Source organism: Balaenoptera physalus (assembly GCF_965194825.1).
Source record: "Balaenoptera physalus genome assembly, chromosome: 5".
NCBI lineage: Eukaryota > Metazoa > Chordata > Mammalia > Artiodactyla > Balaenopteridae > Balaenoptera > Balaenoptera physalus.
In genome coordinates this window covers 84,866,779-84,886,514 of record NC_138884.1, presented here as the reverse complement: position 1 = coordinate 84,886,514, position 19,736 = coordinate 84,866,779, and the positions used below count along the sequence as shown (strand labels likewise).

The window sequence follows — 19,736 nt, the reverse complement described above, 5'->3', positions numbered from 1 at the left end:
ATACTCCATGCCTTTGGATATACTACTCCCATTTCCCCTAATGTTCTTTCTTTCCTTTGCTGCCTAGAAAACTCCTATTCAACCTCCAAAACCCGTATATGGGAAACCTTCCCTGATACTCTGAAACCCTGAGAATTAATCATGCTCTTTCTACTTTCTACCACCATTTTCTTTGTTCATATACTATTTCATCAAAATGTAAGTGAATTAATCTTCCCTGACTTAACTATTCATTCTATGTGAAAAGGAGGTGTATCTGATTCACATCTGATTTCTCCACACTTAGTAAATATCAAAAAAATGAATTAATTCACAAGTTTGAAACCTTTCTGGGTTTATTTAATAATATAACAACATTTATTAAGTGCTTACTATTCTAGGCACTTCATGTATTTTAACTCACTTAATCCTTACCATAACCCTATGGACAAAAGTACAATTATTGTCACCATTTTGCAGATGTGGAGGCAGAGAATGTTAAGGATTCTGTTATCGCCCAAGGTCAAAGCTAGCAAGAACCAGAATTTGACCCAAGGCAGTTTGGCTCCACGTTCACTGACTGCGCAGTTCATAGGTCCTGTACTGGACTTCCCAAGGTCCAAGGAAAGGTCAAACCCAGTTCTTGCCCATAAAGATGCCACATGGAATCTTCTTTCTAAAGGATCTATGAGGGTTCACCATGAACACTCACTGTCTAGCATGAGGCTTGTCATTAAAAAAGAAGCTCAACAGATATTTGTTGAAGGATCAAAAATCATTTCTATATAGTTTTTAAATGACTGAATATTTCACATGTAATAGCACCAGGCACTGGCCAAGGTATTAAACATAGATTACTTTATCTTCAAAGTGACTATATGAGGAAGGTATTCTTTTTAGTCCTACTTTACAGATGAGGAAACTGAGGCACCACGAGTTTCAATAACTTGCCTTATAACTTGAGGTTCAAGATCACAACATTAGAATGTGAAGCCAGGATTCAAACTCAAGCAGTCTGACTCTAAAGTCTTGTCGTTTCCTGGGCCTGCTGGAACAAACACAAACTGTGTGGCTTAACCAACAGAAATGTATTCTCTTAGAGTTCTAGAGGCTTGAATTCTGACATCAAGGTGTTGGCAGGACCACGCACCCTCCAAAGCATCTAGAAGAGGATCCTTCCTAGCCTCTTCCAGCTTCTGGTAGCCCCGGTGTAACTCTAATTTCTGCCTTCGTCGTCACACAGTCATCTTTCTTCTGTGTCTGTGTATCTCTGTCTTCACGTGGCATTCTCCCAGTCTGTGTCTATGTCCAAATTTCGCTTCTGATAAGGACACCAGTTACAATGGATTAAGCGTCCACCCTACTCCAGTTTCACCTCATCTTAACTTGACATCTTCAAAGACCATTTTGTAAATAAGGTCACATTCACAAGTACCAGAGGTTAAGACTTCAAGGTATTTGGGGGGCGGGGGGGGGGCGGTGGTACACAAGGGGAGAGACACAGTTCTAAAGGTAACAAATACCTTAAACAGAACTGACTCCAGAGATGCAGGGAAATGACTCCGTTTTTCTAGCCAGTTAATTCTCTTGATTGGTGCAAAATTTGTTAGTTCTCAAATCACTCTTTTGAATACAGAGGGGAGTGGTTAAATGTTTGAGATTCAAGGGTTAAATGTTTGAGATTCAAGGGTTAAATGTTTGAGATTCAAGCGTTTCTTTACATACAAGGTAAACAGAACACAATCGAAATGTAAACATATTTTAAGTAAATTAGAAACTTTTTTATCATAAAAAAGCAAGTATTTCCCTAGAATGGAAGCCAGTTAATATACCAGAAAAATTCAAAGTAAAATACTTATAATCTGCTTACCTTCCCACTCTCTTAATTTCTCTCTCCATTTCTTCCATCAAGGCAATACTTTTGAATTCTGACCAATGAACAATCATCAAACAATATTCTATAATAGTGACCTATAATCATTTGATATTTTCTTTTAAAACTCTTAAGAGAAGTATCCATCTCTTTTGATTCTTTGGGGCCTACAGCTAACAGTTAAAGATTACATGCGGCCTTCAAATTTTTATTAACAAAAATTAGCCCTCAAGGAAACATGTAAATGAAGTACACAACTATGCAAGTAAACAGGTGTGTTTCAAATTTCTCCCATTGATAGCTTCCCTATACTTCCAGAGTCTAATGTCAAACTTGCGCATTCACCCTATATCAACTGTGCTTTCTTTATCTGTTAATCATGTGAAATACCTTTACCACACACTGGAAGCCTGATTTTCTCTGTATGCTAAGGAAACAACCAGAAATTTCCAAAACAGGTTAATTCAGAATTTGGCCCTTTAGGGACTTCCCTGGTGGTGCAGCGGTTAAGACTCCATGCTCCCAATGCAGGGGGCCCAGGTTCGATCCCTGGTCAGGGAACTAGATCCTACATGCTGCAACTAAGAGCTCACATGCCACAACTAAAAGAGCCCGCATGCCACAATTAAAGATGCTGCATGCTGCAACTAAAGATCCTGTGTGCCACAACTAAGACCCAGCACAGCCAAATAAATAAATAATTTTTTTTTTTTAAAACAGATTTGGGGAAATTCTCTGGCATAAATAATTGTTAACCAACTCACTATACAGGAATTATTCTTTGAGATGGTTTCCTTAGATGACATTATTGATAACTAATTCAATGAATACATTTTATTATACTAGCATCACCTAGATGGCAAAAAGGACCACAAAGTTGCCTTAACTCATTTTAAATATCAAAATATAGCATTTAAATCAGGATGCACAGTACACCAAAGCTAGTCAAAGCAAACATCATAGGGAAAATGATATTTCCTAAAATCAAATTCTTGACCTATCTGCTTTCTTGTATTCCATCACTATCCTGACTCAAATAGAAGTGGAAGTACTAATAGGTTATTCCAAAGGATCGTTCAATTATTTTGGAAGAAACAAATGACCTATATATTTTTTTAAATAAAGTAACAGGCTTCCTGTAGAAAAAGGCCACTATTAACATGGAATAAATTAGTAAGTAAAATTCAATTTTGCTAGTACACTGCATTAAAATGCAATTTTCAGACTAATATATTTACAGAACATTTCGAGACCACCAGTTGCTCACCCCTGGCGGCCGGAGCTTATCCTCTCTAATTATACTGAGTGCATTCTCAGGACAGAATGCTCAATGATTAAAGAAATAACTGATTTTTTTCCTCAAGAAAAACATCACAACCCCAGTTACAATCCTTTGAAAGTATATATCACCCTACAGAGACTATAGACATTTTCTTTGTTTAAAACAGCAATTAGAAAGAAATGCAAAGCAGCTACAATTACAACCAAACACAGCTTGTGTTTCTGACACGAGCTTTCTCATGCTGGTTGGTCCTTAGACTCTCTCTACTTTCCCAGCATATTTCCTGATTTTGCAATCTAGTAGCTCTTGCATCTCAGGGAAATATCAATTTAAGGGTATGTGTGTGTACTCAAGCACCTGCATTCACATTTACCGAGTGCCTTCCCCATGCCGAGTTCTGTCCTCATAATCTACCCTCAGCCCAATCCTATCACCTGCTCTAGCTGTGTGCCCTGGGACAAACCGGGTGAGCCTCAGCTTCCCCACCTGTATCTGCAGATAACTACAGCAGCTACTTCACAGGCGCACGGGGCCAAATGATCTCCACGTTAACATGTGCATCACAGTGGCTGCTGTCTCACAGGAGGTGCCCAATAAACATTAACCCTTATCATCTCTACAGGATCCTCTTCAGGTGAGAAAAGGTAGGTAACTTTTGCTGATAGAGACCGATCCAGGATCAAATCCCAACCCGTAGGTCTTCCAAACCTATTAAACTATAATATGAGGCATCAAAGACACTGAGGAACTGTCATCCACATTCTCTGAAGATACTTAAAGGGGAGGCGGGAGGTAACAGTCAACACCAAGACTATGTAGTTGAATATACAGCATTAAAAACCTACTACCAATTACAAATATCTTCCTGTCAGCCTTCTTTAAAAGAATTACCTGGTTAAATATTTTAATACTAAACATATGTAAGTTTTTGATCAAGGCCCATCTTCCATAGCACAGTAACCAATGTGGAGTTAATCTAAAATGCCTGGTCCACCTACCAACGACTTCAACAACAGGAAATCAAGGCAGTAAATATCTTGATCACTTTATAGCACACATTTTCACATTATCACAGTAAACCCTCCCACCCAGGTAGGTATCATTCTACATATTTTATAGAGAGAAACTGTGGCTCAGGCAGGGCACCCACCTATACCCACCTACCCCAAGGCAGGGCCCAAACTGAAACTCAGCTCTGTCTAGATCTGAAGTCCATGCTCTCTTTAGAACCACAAATGGACAAGGCAAAAGAAGGGTGAGGCCAGCTGGTCACTTGGCTATGAGGGCACACTCAACAGAAAAGATGGGAAAGGTGTCACAGTTTTTGAGGACATCCCAATGAAGATTAATTTTTACCAAGTCACTTCATATTCAAAGTAGAAGTCAGTAATATACATGGCCAAAAACATGACCCACATAGAGCATACCCAATTCACGATTTCAAACTCGTCTGGATCAGTGTTAGTCCTACACTAAAGAAAGCTTTTGAAAACACAGGAGTTGAGGACCAGGTTCAGGTGAGTGGCACCTGTACTCTCCCCAGCTCCTGGGGTCCTGGGAACCCTCACAATCTCAGAGCCTCAGCCCCAGGGGCAGATTGCACAGACATCAGAACAGGCCCCAGCAGCTTCAGCCCAGTGCAAATTAACTCCTCCTTCAGGTTCCACATTGACAATAAGTCAGAAGTCCTTGGGTCACGGTACCTGCACTGGTGAGGACACAGGACCAGTTCTCTCTCTTTTTTTTTGGGGGGGGGGGTGGTTAAACTTTTTTTTTTAATTGTGGTGAAGTGTACATAACCAAATTTATCATTTTAGCCATTTTTAGGTGTACAGTTCTGTGGAATTAAGTACATTCACAGTGTTGTGCAACCATCACCACCATCCATCTCCAGAACTTTTTCATCTTCCCCACCTGATACTCGGAACCCATTCAACAATAACTCCCCATTATAACCTCTTCCTTCCAGGCCCTGGCAACCACCTTCCACTTTGTCTCTATAAATCTGACTTCTCCAGGCACCACATATAAGGACATTCATACAATATTTGTCCTTTCGTGACTGGCTTATTTCACTAAGCGTGATGCCAGCTCTCTTTTGTTCCCAGTTAGTCTCCTTGAAGAAACACCCCTGAAATGCACATCCTTTAGATGAATTAAGAATGAATACATGAGAATTATGTTTTTCCCTTTTACTCATTGCTAAAAGGATATAGAAACACTAAGGGTGGCTGGGGAAGAAGAGAGGGAAAGCCAGCAGTCATCCCCAACATCACCGTGAAATCTCTACTTGTTTCTACTCATTCTCCCACGAACTTTTGCTTTATGCAAACAAAATGTTTAAAATCACATCACATGCAGATGTAGAGAATGGACCTGAGGACACGGGGAGGGGGAAGGGTAAGCTGGGACGAAGTGAGAGAGTAGCACTGACATATATACACTACCACATGTAAAACAGATAGCTAGTGGGAAGCAGCCACATAGCACAGGGAGATCAGCTCGGTGCTTTGTGACCACCTAGAGGGGTGGGATAGGGAGGGTGGGAGGGAGACGCAAGAGGGAGGAGATATGGGGATATATGTTATATGTATAGCTGATTCACTTTGTTATACAGCAGAAACTAACACACCACTGTAAAGCAATTATACCCCAATAAAGATGTTAAAAAAAAAAAATCACATCACATTGGGTATCCTCCTTCTTTGACTTAACCATCTATCAAAAAGATATATCTGCAAGCATTTCAAAAGTTAGCTTTCAAGGTCAACACTAAGGAAAAGCAAATGTGATTTCATAAAAACGTGTATCCATCGAGCTCTCCTATGGAAGGACATTGTTTTGGGCAAGATAGCACCACACTGTTTAATAGTTGGTGCTGCAGAAAGAAAGAAACACCTTTACAAATGTTCATACAAAAATCATTTAAATGTTAAGCAAAAATGTATATAGACTCTGAATGGGGCCATCCATCCCACTATTATCTCTCTCAATGGAAAACAGCACAATAGCATCTAATGAAAATCCTGTTTTCTTTACAAGAAATAAAGATAATAATGCCACAAATCAACACTCTCCCCAGTCGTCTGTCTTTATTGGTTTTTCTTGTAAGCCACATGTTCTCAGAACAAAAGGGGGAAAAAGACAAAATTCAATACAATGCCACATCTTATTTTTGCTTTTTATTTCTACTTGCAGGTTGTAAGATATACACATAACAGCACGATCTGGTACCAGTAAAGGAAAATGATTTAAGCTAAAATAAAACTCAAGTCAGCAGGAGATGGCTTTGATCGGGAGACCATTATACGTTAAGTAGATGGAATGCAAGACTTCCTCTATGTTAGTACAAATAACCTCAAGTCCTGGAAAAAAAGACATTTTTAGAAAACGACACTGACCCAATTGCTAAGTCTCATGAATAAGGGTGGTGAGTGTTACTTCTGTTGCGCCACTGCTCATACATTTTCTGCTCAAATCATTGCAATACGATTAATTCAAACACAGGGTTTTTTTCCCCCTGAAATTTGGGATAATAGATGGTTGAAGACATGGAGATACTGACCACAGTAATGGTATGCAACAAATCTACTGTTCACACTAAATGTACTGTCCCATTTAGGGAAAGCACCAATGCCGACAAAAGAGTACCCTGACAAGGGGGACCCAAAAGCACCAACCACTGCAAATTCAAAGTCTAAATTCCCAGAACTAGAAGGAACCCCCAGGGACCCCCCAGCCCTAATTCTCCTAGCGCTCCACACTGGCTCCTTCCCTGGGTGGAGGGTTTTGGGGGCTATTCCATCTATATCTGCAGCTTCTTTTAACCCTCTTCTCAGTTAAGTCCTACTGCATCTTTCTGGGAGTTGCCCCAAGCATAAAAAATCAGCAACACAGGATAGGGGCCTCCTCCCATCCCTGACAACTGAACCAACACTGTTTTACTCTGAATTATTCTATCTATACAAATATTCTTTCAAAAAGACTCATCCAGGGCTCTCCCTCAAATGAAAATTTTCAGGGAGCTCGCCCGACCTAGTCCGTTTCCTGGCCTCTGTGCCAAACTACAACCATAAAGATGATCAGAGAATAAAACTCTTCACAAAGACAGACCTAGTCCATCAGCTCTGACCTCAGGTAGGACCAAAACTAAACACACCTCAACAGAAAAAAAAATCTAAAAGCCAATATTTTTTAAGTTGGGCTCAAGATTCCAAAATGTCAGCAAAAACCCAGGACAGGCTTAACCAAGTCTGGCCCCAAGTTTATTTTTCTCATACCTAATGCTCAGCCTTAGCAACTCCAGCTGGTCACTCCTCTCTCCCTCCTTCCACTTAGAGTCAGCTGGCCTCCAAGACAATGTCTAGATACCCGAAAGAAGATGGAATGAAGTCATAATTTGAACAATTCAAGTCAAAAAAACCACTCTCCATTAGCCAGCCAGATCTCTCAGGCTCGAAATGCCATTTATCTTTGGACCCAAGCCAGTGGAACTGATCAACTTATCAGGCATGAGGAAAACCAGTAAAAGAAATCCTGTCCCCACTGAAGATCCTGCAGTCCTCTGCAATGATGAGAAAACACTGAAGGGTGAACAGAAGAGGGAGCAGAGAAGTCTGCCTCACGTGAAACGTTCTTTCAGGGGCATGCAAAGCAGAACTTTTAGAGCTGGCTGTCCCAGGTGTGCGCCAAGAAACACCAGTTCAGAAGAGACTGTGCAAGATGCACCCACAGGCAAATGCTGGGTTAAAGGAAGTTAACAAACTTCTTTTCAGCAGGACTTCTTAAATATGCTGATGGAGAGTAGGTATATACAATTTTCTGAACTTAATGGCAGAAACCTTTATTCACAGTATATTTCCAATCACTCAGGTCTCCAATCACTTTGAGAAACACTGCTTTAGAGGCCCTGGAAGCAAGCCTAGAGCCGAAGCCTGGATGACCGATGACCAGGCACAATAATAATGTGATATCAATCCAGTTTTCAGGACTATAGGATCATTAGGGCTCCTTAAGGGGCTTTTTTTGTTTGTGGGGGGGTGCGTATTCCTTGAGTATCTTTTTTTTTATTAAAGTATAGTTGATTCACAATGCTGTGCTAGTTTCAGGTATACAGCAAAGTGATTCAGTTATATATATGTGTGTGTGTGTGTGTGTGTGTATATATATATATATATATATATATATATATATATATATATATATTCTTTTGCAGATTCTTCTCCATTATAGGTTATTACAAGATACTGAATATAGTTCCCTCTGCTATACAGTAGGTTCCTGTTGTTTATCTGTTTTATATATAGTAGTGTGTATCTGTTAATCCAAAACTCCTAATTTATCCTCCCTGCCACCAAGACATGTTTTAAAGTGAGGCCCTCTGTACCGTTCTCCTGGCCTAAAATTGCTCCTCTCCATGATCCTGACATGGCCATCACTTACTGCCACTAGGGACACAGCTTAATAGTCACGTACTAGGACCGCTTGATCTAAAGGAGCCCACTAGGCACTTTGCATCACATCACCCGTCTCTATTTCTTCATAGACCCTCCCACAGAGACAGCAGAGAGTGTTTTAATCATTGCCATGCCCCTCGAGCCCACTGGCACATAGTAAGTGCTTAATAAACATTTGCAGAATGAATAAGGAAATGTATTCTGGCTATCCCTCCTTCTGGCTTGGAGAAATGATTAAACATCTGGTTATACTTAATTTCAGTTCAATATGATTTATTATTTCAAATAAAGGGGCCATGCTTATGCTGTGGCTAAATTAAATGACATCTGCATTTCCTGTGAACACATATTTTCATCCTGAGCCACTATAAGAAAACGTATAAGAAATGTATTTTTGATTCATTCCAGAAACAATAATAGGTTTAAAGGTAGCCCCTCCCCTAGACTCCTCTAGAATCTGGACACAAAAACCACAAAGTTAATCGGCTCTTATGTTAACTCATACCGACCCCATTAACATCATACTATAAGCCTATACCATCATATCTGGGGATAAACTCTCAGGAAAACTAGCTGCTGAAAATGTCCTGGGGCATATTTATCAAAGCCTCCAACAATAACATTCTTGTTCATTCACATACTCATTCTTTGACACATGTTAATCAAGCACCCAGGACTTCCAAAACACTGGGAACACAAAGATGAAGAAACCACAGTGCTTTCCCTCAAGGGTTTACAGACTAGAAAAGGAGCCAGGGAAGTAAATGGTTACAATTCTGTGTGCTAACAAAGGTGGGATGTAAGTGGGTGTGAGGAGCTCACCATGGGAGCGAGAAGAACCAGTCACCCTGCCCTAGGTGACCATGTTCCAAGTGCAGTCCCCAGACAAGCACAATCAGCATCTCCTGGGAACTCATTAAAGTGCAAGCTTTCATCAGGCTACAGACACCACAGGCCTATGGGATCAGAAGCCCTGGGGTGGAGCCACGGTGTGTGTTTTAACGAGCCCTCAGGTCATCCTGCCGCACACTGAGGTGGGTGAAGATTAAGCTACTTCCTGAAAGGAGGAACGAAAGTCAAGCAGGTAAAGAGCCCACAGGCGGTAGGGACGGTTGCAGGCGATGGGAATAGGATAAAAGGCCAGAGAAAACTGTCACGTTGTAAATAACAGTGAGGTCTGACCTCAGAGCACGAGATGCAGAGCAAGCAGGCCACGAGGGGGGTCAGATGCGGTGCCAAGGAGCTGGGCTTCCTCCTGAGGGCGTCGAGGAGCCCCTGCGGGTGGGGTGGGCGTGCCCAGGCCTGCAGATTTCAAGAGATGACCTCGGAGACCGTGTTGCGAACAAGGAGAGGCCCTGGAGAAGGAGCTGCAGCCTCCTAGGTGAGAGGCAATAGCGGTGGGAAGGAAGTGGAGGCACACTTCGGAGCTGGGAGTCAGGGGCGCCTTACACAGCTGCAGAGACAGAGGGGCCAGGTGTGCGGTGGGATAGATGGAGCATCTCTTCTCCTGGGAAGCTTGCCTGACACACACCCCACACCCATGCAGAGCAGATGCTGATCTGGGAAGCACACATTGCATTTTACCGTAGCTAGTTCTTTAGCTCTCAGAGGCAGTGGCCATCCCGGTCAGTTTCTATGTGCATTGTTTGGAACAGCGCCCAGCACTTGGAAAGCCAAACTGATTGAATGGAGCTGGACAAGCCGAGAGGCCACTGAGAGGCCACTGCTGTCATTCAGGGGAGAGAGGACAGTGTCACGGGGAAGGAAATCAGAAACCTGTATCAACTGAACTTAATTTTTCTCTAGTCTGTTGATACTATTCAAAACACTGAATGAAAACCTTTACAAGTCAATCACGTTATAAAAATTCAACAGTAAATTTGATCTGTTGTGTGGAGTCCACAAGCTCACCTTCCTGCTGAAAGTCAGAAAGGACCATGGTTTGAGCGCATTTGCAAGTGAAAATATGACACAGCTCTAGGCCACAGAGAGACTGCCACCTAATCGAGATAATAAGCCTGCTTTCTTTTGTTTTCAGAACAACTCTGCAAAGCCCAGAGGTAGAGGACAGAGACATTTCAAATCCCTCAGAGACAGACTGAGTCTTTACTTTGATTTTTAGAAATGATTTCCAGCAGGCAGATAATGCTGTGACCCAATTACAGGGTATTTTGGAAATAGCAGGCACCTAACTTGGGGGTGGAGCTGGTGGGCGTAGAGGGAAGAGTTACTAAGCAGGCGGTACCACCTGCCTCTCAATCCTGCATGGAATTTTATAAAGAAGGGAGCTGTGACAATCAGGAAGTAATGCAACATCTCCCTTGACCTGCTTCCCGTTTTCTCACCATTCCCAAAATAGACAGAGCTAAGGAACATCATAAATATATTTCTCAGCCCTCTAGGGGGAAGGTTCATTAAAGGCATAAATTTGGGTCCCTGGGGAAAAAAATGGATGAAAGGCAAAGGAAAGTCCTAGAATCAAGAGGTGGTAAGAGTGGAAAATAAAACCCATGGACAAAAAGGAACCAGAGAAACAAAAACAATGGTCAATTCTTACCCCAAAGCATACTGAGAGGCGGTGCCATAAGCTCAGCTGTCCTGGATTCTCCAAACTCAAGCTCTTCAGAGACAAAAGTTAAAGTTTTTGCTTAAAACTAAATATAATAATAGCTGTTAAGGTCTTACTTTATGCCAAGTATTGTTTGTTTGTTTGTTTTGGGTTTTTTTGTTGTTTTTTTTGGCCACGGCGCACGGCTTACCCCGACCAGGGATTGAATCCGGGCCACAGCAGTGAAAGCACCAAAATCCTAACCACTAGACCACCAGGGAACTCCCCCAAGTACTGTCCTAAGCCCTTATCATACCTTACCTCACGAAATCCTCGTAATTACCACATTATGAGGAAACTGAGGCACTGTGTAATTCTGTTGTCCAAGTGTAACTGTGGTGTCCGACATCACATGGCTATGAAATTGCAGAGCAGTACTGGAATCCTAAAAGTCTGGCTGGTAACCACCAAATTCCAACTGCCTCCCCATAGGGTTGTCCTGTGCACACACTGCAAGATATTTAGCACCATCCTGGGCCTCCACCCGCTTGATGCCAGCAGTACTTCTTCCACAATCATGACAATCAAAAATGTTTCCAGGGAGTACTGCCAAATGTTCCCCGGAGAGCAAAACTGCCCCCTCTGAGAACCACAGCTACAGAGATTTGAAAGGCCAAATCTCTAGGTCCTTTATAGAAGCAGTGGCAAACCCTAGGTGTTGGATAGAAGAAGCAGGCTACAACACTTCCACTAAGACAAAGAAAAATGGAAAAGGAGACAGCTGAAAGGTTTTCTGTAGCGGGTTCTGCCATAGTCCTTTGCCACGGCTCCTATAAGGCCTGTAAGGCCTCCCTACTCTCCCCTCCCTCAGAGCCTCACACACATGCCTCTACTGAAGCAGCTTATATTGACACTCTGGTACATTCCTTTCTGTCTTCCTGAACTTCCCACTGTACCTGGCACCAAGTATGTGTTCAATAAACATTTGCTGAACAAAGGCATGGACAAACGAAGCCGAAGATTCTGAGTGTACCCAAATGAATGCATGTCTGTCTGCACTAGTGATCTGGAAAAGGTATAAAAAAATAAAGCTTGGTTATCGGGGAGGATAAGAGGCTCTGCTCAGAATGCAAGGTTGAATCAGTGTTTCCCGAAGTATCTACGCCCCTCTGAGAGCACTGTGAGTCCAGACCATGCCTCAGTTCTACTCAAAAATTCAGTTGTATTTGTTCACTCAAGAATGAATCAACTCAAGAAACCTAACTCGTAAGGAAATTCCATTTATTCATAACTTCCACTGATACAGAGTACTGCCCAGCAAATCAAGACACTCAATGTGGCAGGTCTACCGGCTGACTCTACTGCCCAGGACAAAGGTCTACTTGGGAAACCAAATGAAGATCAGAAGGTAAGAACAAAGCCATCAAGCAGGAGCTTGATGCTCCCAGAAAGGGGTACCCACCATCCTCTCTCTAGCAGCCAGAAGTCTCAAGTGAGCCTCAGGGCTGCTGAAGAGGCCCTGAAATCCTCACGTCAACTTTCTGAAGTCATCAAAGGCCTCTGTCACCCCAACACTGCCTCATGATTGGCATGTGACAACTAATCAGATTCTGGTGTATTTTATTTACAATAGAAATATCCTAGACTGGAATCTGCCCAGAGAGATTCACCACAGCAACCCTTAGTTTCAGACATATTTAGAAATTATATTTGGATTTTCCAACTATTCAATTTGTGTTCAGACGAAAGAAATGCACATGGGGGCCACACTCTGGAGGCAACAGCTCCACCACTCAGCATGCAGATTTAGGTTAACGGGATTTTGAAAATGGACAAAAGGAGAAATTTTCACCTTCTCCCAAAGGCTGAATCTAGGAAAGTTTCATGTTGTGGTAGAAATAACAATACAGGCTTTGTTTAGGGCCTGGGTGAGTCCTTTAATGTTTCTGAACCAGAGTTTCCTCACCTATAAAAAGGGGAAAAAAAAGAGGGTACCCCAAAAGACAAAGTGAAATGTTTCCTGTATAGCACCAGGCAGAGGTGGCCCTTAATTAATAAATGTTATTTCTTCACCTTGTCAGTTCCTCAGCAACCCACAGACTCCTCTGTGTTGATTACAGTTCCAAGGCAAGCATCACTGTTCACTGTGCAGCCTTTAGTGAAAAGGACCTCAGTTTCCTTATCTCTAAAATAGGAATAGCACTACAGTATTTTGTAAGAATTAAATAGGGTAACAGCTGTAAAGCTCTTTGCACAAAGAGATCCACTATTAATAATATATTATTATTATGACCAGTGAGATCCAGATATTACTAAGCACAGATTTTTTAAGTATTATCTGAAAATACATTACCTATTTTCTTAAACTACTATTTAAAACTCAAAAATAATTTGGGTTTTTTTTTTTTTTTTTCCCTCTCCTCCCACCCACTAACAGCAACTCAAACTAAAGGTGAATAATACCAATTCCATGAGCAAATTATTCTTAAACTTCCTCTAGTGACTTATCAAGGCTCACCCTGGAGGGCATGGCACTGCAGAGATCCAAACCAAGCCGGCTATAACACAACTCCCGGTTCTTGGGCTGTAACTCCATCAGCATTTCCTAGAATCACCAATCCTAAATTGCTAAAGCATGCTGTTTGGGCAAAAAGAGGCCTGCATGCAAAGAAACAAAAACCAAGATCTGTCATTTTGTAGCCCAGCCTGCTAAAATTCACATTTCAGTCCCTTGTCCTTCCTGCTCTCTCAGAACCTTGTCTTTCATCTTGGCGTTTTCCTTGTCATTCTTGGGCTATAATTCAAAAATACTCGCTGGTTCCCAGAGCACTTTCAAAATTAGCTTCTTCTCAGCTCCTAGGACCTTGGGTCCGTACCAGTGACTCCACATTCCTGGAAGGCCTGGAGGCGCCATCAGCCCACCCAGAAGCTCCAGTTTGGCCTGGCCTCCACTATTCAACTTGATCCTGAGGGCAGAGCTCCCTACATCTCAGGCCCAGATTCCCAGACTTATCAATTTCATGGACCATTAAGCTGCCAAATAAAAATATTCCCATCAATTTGTAAAAGAAATCTTACCCCCATATCCGAATGATATAATCTCAGAGAAAAGGACACATCTAATTTGAACACATTATGAAATATTCACTACACCGTCACCATCATCACTTGGATAAGGAGAGTGGAAACCTCACCAACAGACAACAGCCCTAGCACTGTGACGTGCACATAGTAGACACTCAGTTACTTTTATATTGTGTAGAAACTAAGCTCTGATTCATAGGGCAGCGATTTGGGAAACGCTGCATTCCATACCACCAGTAATGCCAAGTCTTCCTTCTTCAACAACAGCATTTCCCTTCACTCTCTGGAGCTCTGCAAGTTCTCCCCAACCTTGTCCTCCAAAGCACACACTCCTCCTAGCTCAGTTCCAAAAGTGCATTCGTTTTAGTCAACTTGAAAGGTAAAAATCAAAACAAACCATTCTGCCTCCTACTCCGAGCATTCCTGAAGCATACTTTCCAGGAGAGTTACACTGCAAAAACCTGTTATCGCCTAGCAGACAAAATTTTGCAAGATTTTCACAAGAGGCAAAGGATAGAATGGTTCGCTTTATTTACAATGACCAAATCATTCACAAACAATAAAGAAAAACCTTAATCCATAATCCCATACCGTTCATTTTTCCCATGTTCTCTTTCCGTAGCTGTCCATATGAATCTGCACATTTTATACACCAATAAATGATACATTGTGACTTTTTTCCTGCTTGTAAAAGTAATGCCTGCCCTAGCATTTGTTCAATGCTTAGAAGACTAGGTAGGATTCAAATATTATGGAAATACGGTTATGTACAGAGGGAATGTCTCCTGTAACTCTACACCCAATGGCCTCTGATACCTTTAAACCGATCAAGGCTTCTTATTTCTTGCCAAGTTGCAATGACTTGACTTTCTAGCCTCCATGTCCCTCCTCTCTTCCAGCTCTCACCTGGTGTTCACAGTTACTGCCCTGCTCCTACCACGGGCTCAGCAACACTGGAGCCTAGTTATGACCAGAAGCTCTAGACTTACTGTCTATTTATTATCACTTATTTAAACGCTGACAACTCTGGCTTCTCTTCACCTGCCTCACTTGAACGTTAATGAGGCTGAGTTTTGTGACCATCTTAAAAGCAAAGTACACTACAAACACCAGGTTTCCTTTGCTCTCTGCCCCATCATCATAGCTTGCCAAAAGAAAAGATTCATGTAGCTGCATTCCGACAGCCATCACTCCTGCTACTACGGCAGCAGACCAATACAGCACCTGCTCAATACAGCGATGGTGCTAACATGAACTGATAATGATAATTTTATTCCAGAGACCAAGGGCTGCAATTCTGATCAACAGCTGAATCGACAAGACAGGGACATGGGAAAAGTTTGTCCAAATTTCACATGGGTGGGCCCCGGCAACCAAGGTACAGGGCAGCCTCCTCTACAGCCCCAGAGGAGACTTATTCCTTGGATTACCTGCATGCCCAAGAGCAGAGTGTCTCCTCAGAAGATGTTATAAAACAGTTTCAAATATCTACGGTGCTCTACCCAAATCTAATCATTACCTTATCTCCTACCTAAACCTGGCAGCGCTGCAAAGAGTTAATGTTATGACAACCATCCTTTGACAAATAAAAACCAGAACGGATGTAGGAATTGGCCAAAAAGAGGAAGGGCATTCCACAAAGCAGGACAGGCCAGACTTAGCGAAACAAAATCGGCTTCATCTAAGGTTTTATCTATAGTCCCCCTTTCCAAATGGATGCATCACAGGCCCCTGGGCTGGGACATGAAGGCTCAACAGACACCCAGAGGGTGCTTTCTACTGTTACGCTCTCATTTTACAGATGGGAAAACTGAGATCCAAAGAAGTGAACTGACTTTCCCAAGGTCACACAGTAAATTTAAGTAGTGGACGACCCTGGCCCAGAAGGCAAGTCTTGGGAGTCCCTGGTTGTGGTCTTTTCGTCAAATCCCACCAGACCCTTTATTATGGAGAATCTGTCACTCTGCCTTTGACAAACTAACTATTTCAACTGAAAGAAACGCCATCAACACATATCAACATGCAGAATATGCACTAATAACAAATAAAATTAAAATGGGTAATCTGGGCTTATCTTCCTTACATTTATTTGTTGGTAGTACAACATTATTGAAAATAAATGAACATAAAACAGTTTTTAAACCTGGATGGAGGCTTCTTAAAAACATTCAAATCATTTTGAAGACATGCTGTTCCAATCAAGTCTAATTCTAAATAACAAATATGTTTTACAAGAGAATGCTTATTGAATAATAATGAAAACAGTTGAAGATAGTCTCATATAAAATAAACCTTTGAAGTTCTATTGCTGTACAAACAAAGGACTGTCCACATCCTCAGAGGGATTTTCTTGGGAAGCTGACATTTATGTCAAAGATGCTGACACGTAAGATATGTACGAAGCTCAATATCAGACTTGACACATAGTAAATAATGAACAAATGCTATTTTCCTTAACTTGGGATAGGAAAATAAGCATCACCCACATAAGTAGTAATATCTTCTTACAATACTTTACTAAAAGTCTATCCTGTGCCCCTGGAAAATTTAAGGGGTTATATCATCAGGGTACTGAATATTTTAAAAGCATAACTGAAGAAGGTATAGAGAGACAACATTCCATTTCTCTCAAAAGACAAATTTAGATATCCTGAAATGAGGGTAATTAACATAACACTGTTCTAGTACAATGGCAAGCCTTTCAGTATTAATTCCTGCTGTAACAGAAAAGAGAGGAAAAAAAAGAAAGAATCTGATGTTTGTTGTTGTTTCTCTGGTGGCAGAAAAAAAAAAGGTCATCAAAAAGTTGAAACATGACATAAAAAGAGTTAAGTTTTAAAATATTTTATCTTTGTATACGTGGATTCTTGCACTATTTAGTAGACTTTTCCTAAATGGTTCTGTAGTCAGTATTCTTATTACTCCAGTTAACTGTAAAAAGCCAGTCTTTCACACTTTAGCTTGAGTTTTTCCACTACCACTTTATAAAAGTTTCAGAAAAGGGGACCATGCTGGCTCCCTGCAGATGAATTACTTAGTTAAAAGTATCCTTTTGAAGACAGAATGGAAAAAGTAAACACCTTCCCTAGAAAAGGATCTCAACTTTAGAGTTCTTTCTCAAAGGCCCTGAGCAAATATCTAGACCAAGCCCAGCCTAGGAAGACCCTGAGTGATTTTTCGAGGTTATATAGTAAGCCGATGACCAAAGGACAGCTATAGAAACCTTGCATCTGTTTTCCCCAGGTGTTCTGACTACCGGACCATTGTACTCTACTGCCACCTGTGTTCTCTCAGCATTTCCCCCAGCGTGGACGTTCCTCATTCTCCTGACAAATGTCATCCTTTCAAAACAGTTCCATTTCTAGGACTGTGCAAGTTACAATAAACAACTGTTGAACAAATAACTGCTTTCAAGTTACAAACTGAAAACACAACAAAGCGGCTTCATAAAGAAATCCCCCTTCCTGAAAGGCCATCTACCCGAATTCAGATATTCTTAATTATCATGGCCATTTAAGGACAAGATTTGAAGTATAAATCCATGACAAGAAAAATAAACCAAAGACTTAAGAGAACCAAATCCAGAATAACGGATCAGGATGCCACTGCTTGCTTTTTAAATCAGTGAAATATTAAAACAAATGACAAACCAATGCCAACCTCACAAAGTTTCTTCATTTCTTGGAATTCAAACACCACTGCTGGCATCATTTTATGATAATCCTTTAGGTATTTTACCTAAGTCATCAGGCGCAATGTAAAGCCAGTGACTGAGGGACTTCTAAAAAACCTGCGCCCAATCTTGTCTGAGCTTCCGACACTGACCTTATTCTCCTCTCAGTGTTGGTCCTCCCCAACCACTCCATCCATCCAAAACCGTCTGGGACAGTCATGGCTCTAAACAGCGCTGAACTTGACTACAAAACGGCCACAACTCTAAATCTGGTTTCTTTAATGTATGATTTTTTAAATCCAGGTCCCACGGTCCTTCGGCCCTTGGCCCCTGACCCCTCAGTTCTAGACCTCTCCGCCGACATCAAGACCACCTTTCATTGTTTCTATGGGACTCCGCACCCCTCCCTCCGTCCAGCAATCTTTTTCATCGCACAAATGTCATTTCTAGCGTTCAACCCTCCATTCCGCCCGGCGGGCAGCAAAGGGGATTTCAGGACCAGCTTCCCTGATTCGGTCCCCTTCGCACAGCCATTTTCTAGTTAAAACGCTCCCTGCCTCCGAGGGGGAAATGAACTTTTCCCCCTTTGAATCCCCTATAAGCCAGCTCGGTCTTCAACTCCCCGGCAGGAGCGCGCTGCCGCACGGGGAGAGCCCAGCCGCACAGAGGAGGCCGGTGCCAGGGCAAGGGGGTGTGCGCTCTTCCCCGCCGGCGCCCACCCTCACTTTTCCCCTCCGCAGCCCCCGCCTGGCGCACCCCCTCCAACCCTGTCTCCCCCGCCCCAGGCCCTGCAAAGCCCCGGCTGCCGATGGAAAGAGGGCGCCGAGAAGCCAGAGGGATGGAGTCAAGGAGTGAGCCCGCGGGCGCCGTGCCACCCAGCCCTGCGGCGCGGGCGCAGGGCGCACGGGACTCCGCAGCAGACGCCCGCTGCAGATGCGGTGGCAGCTGCTGCAGCTGTGGCTGCGGCTGGGCGAGCGGCAGTGGCCGCGTAGCCCTCGGGGCCGGGAGGAGAGGAGCAGCCGCCCCGGCTACGCGCAGCCACTCGCCGCAAGCTGCTGCCGCTGCCCAGGTCTCTCACCAGTACTCCCGGGCCGCCCCCGGGGTCGAGAGCAAAAGCAAGGAAGAAAGCGAGGCTCACCGGCGGTGCGCGCGGCGCTCGCCTCGGCTCCGGCGCCCGGCAGCTCTGCTCCAGTCTCGCCCTGCCGGGAGCGCCAGGATCAGCTGCGGGTACAGCGCACGAGCTTCCTACTTGAGACCAGGACTGGCTTTGGCCACTGAGCATGCCCAGTTCCGCTCCATGAGTCCCGCGCAGAGAGCGGCGCCGGCGAGATTCCACTTCTCCGGGCTTTGGCGGCGGCTGCGCGGAGAGGCTGGAGGGGCCCGACCGGGCGGGGGCGGATCCCGAGAAAGGCGGGGCCGGGGGCGGGGGCCTGGAAGGAGGGGGCGGGCCGCGCTCCTAGAGCGACCCCTGCAGGCAGAGGCTTTGGGGCCTCTCGAACTCGCGCTCCCCTTATCATCTGAGAAGATAGCAGGGAGGCAATGCGGGCCAGAGTGTCGAGACCCAAAGCGATGCATCCCGGTATGATAACCCCTCCATGAGGCTCGGCGTCTGTCTGCACCAAAAGGTAACCTTATCCCTGGCTAGTCTTTTCTCCCACATGTCTGCATTCCCTTATAACAGGAAAATGTCCTCAGATGTGAGCTGCCCACACCCATCCAGCTGCAACTTGTAGGGGAGATCTTCTCCTTCCTTTTGTCTCCTTATCTAGAACCCCAGGCATATGACACACACACACACACACACACACACACACACACACACCATTTCTTGATGTGAAAAT

General features: G+C 43.3%; 1 protein-coding gene across 5 annotated transcripts in view; it reads right to left on the bottom strand.

Moving 5' to 3' along the window:
* The window catches only part of APBB2 (amyloid beta precursor protein binding family B member 2), a 363,347-nt gene extending 344,103 nt beyond the window's left edge, over positions 1–19,244 (bottom strand). For 3 of the 5 annotated variants that reach the window (XM_082464202.1, XM_082464193.1, XM_082464210.1), the window contains exon 1: positions 19,034–19,235. The gene's annotated coding sequence lies outside the window, so the exon portion shown is untranslated. Of the gene's footprint in view, positions 1–19,033 lie in introns of all 5 variants that reach the window. The other 2 variants (XM_082464206.1, XM_082464207.1) reach the window with 1 other exon arrangement.
* Positions 19,245–19,736: the final 492 nt, after the last annotated feature.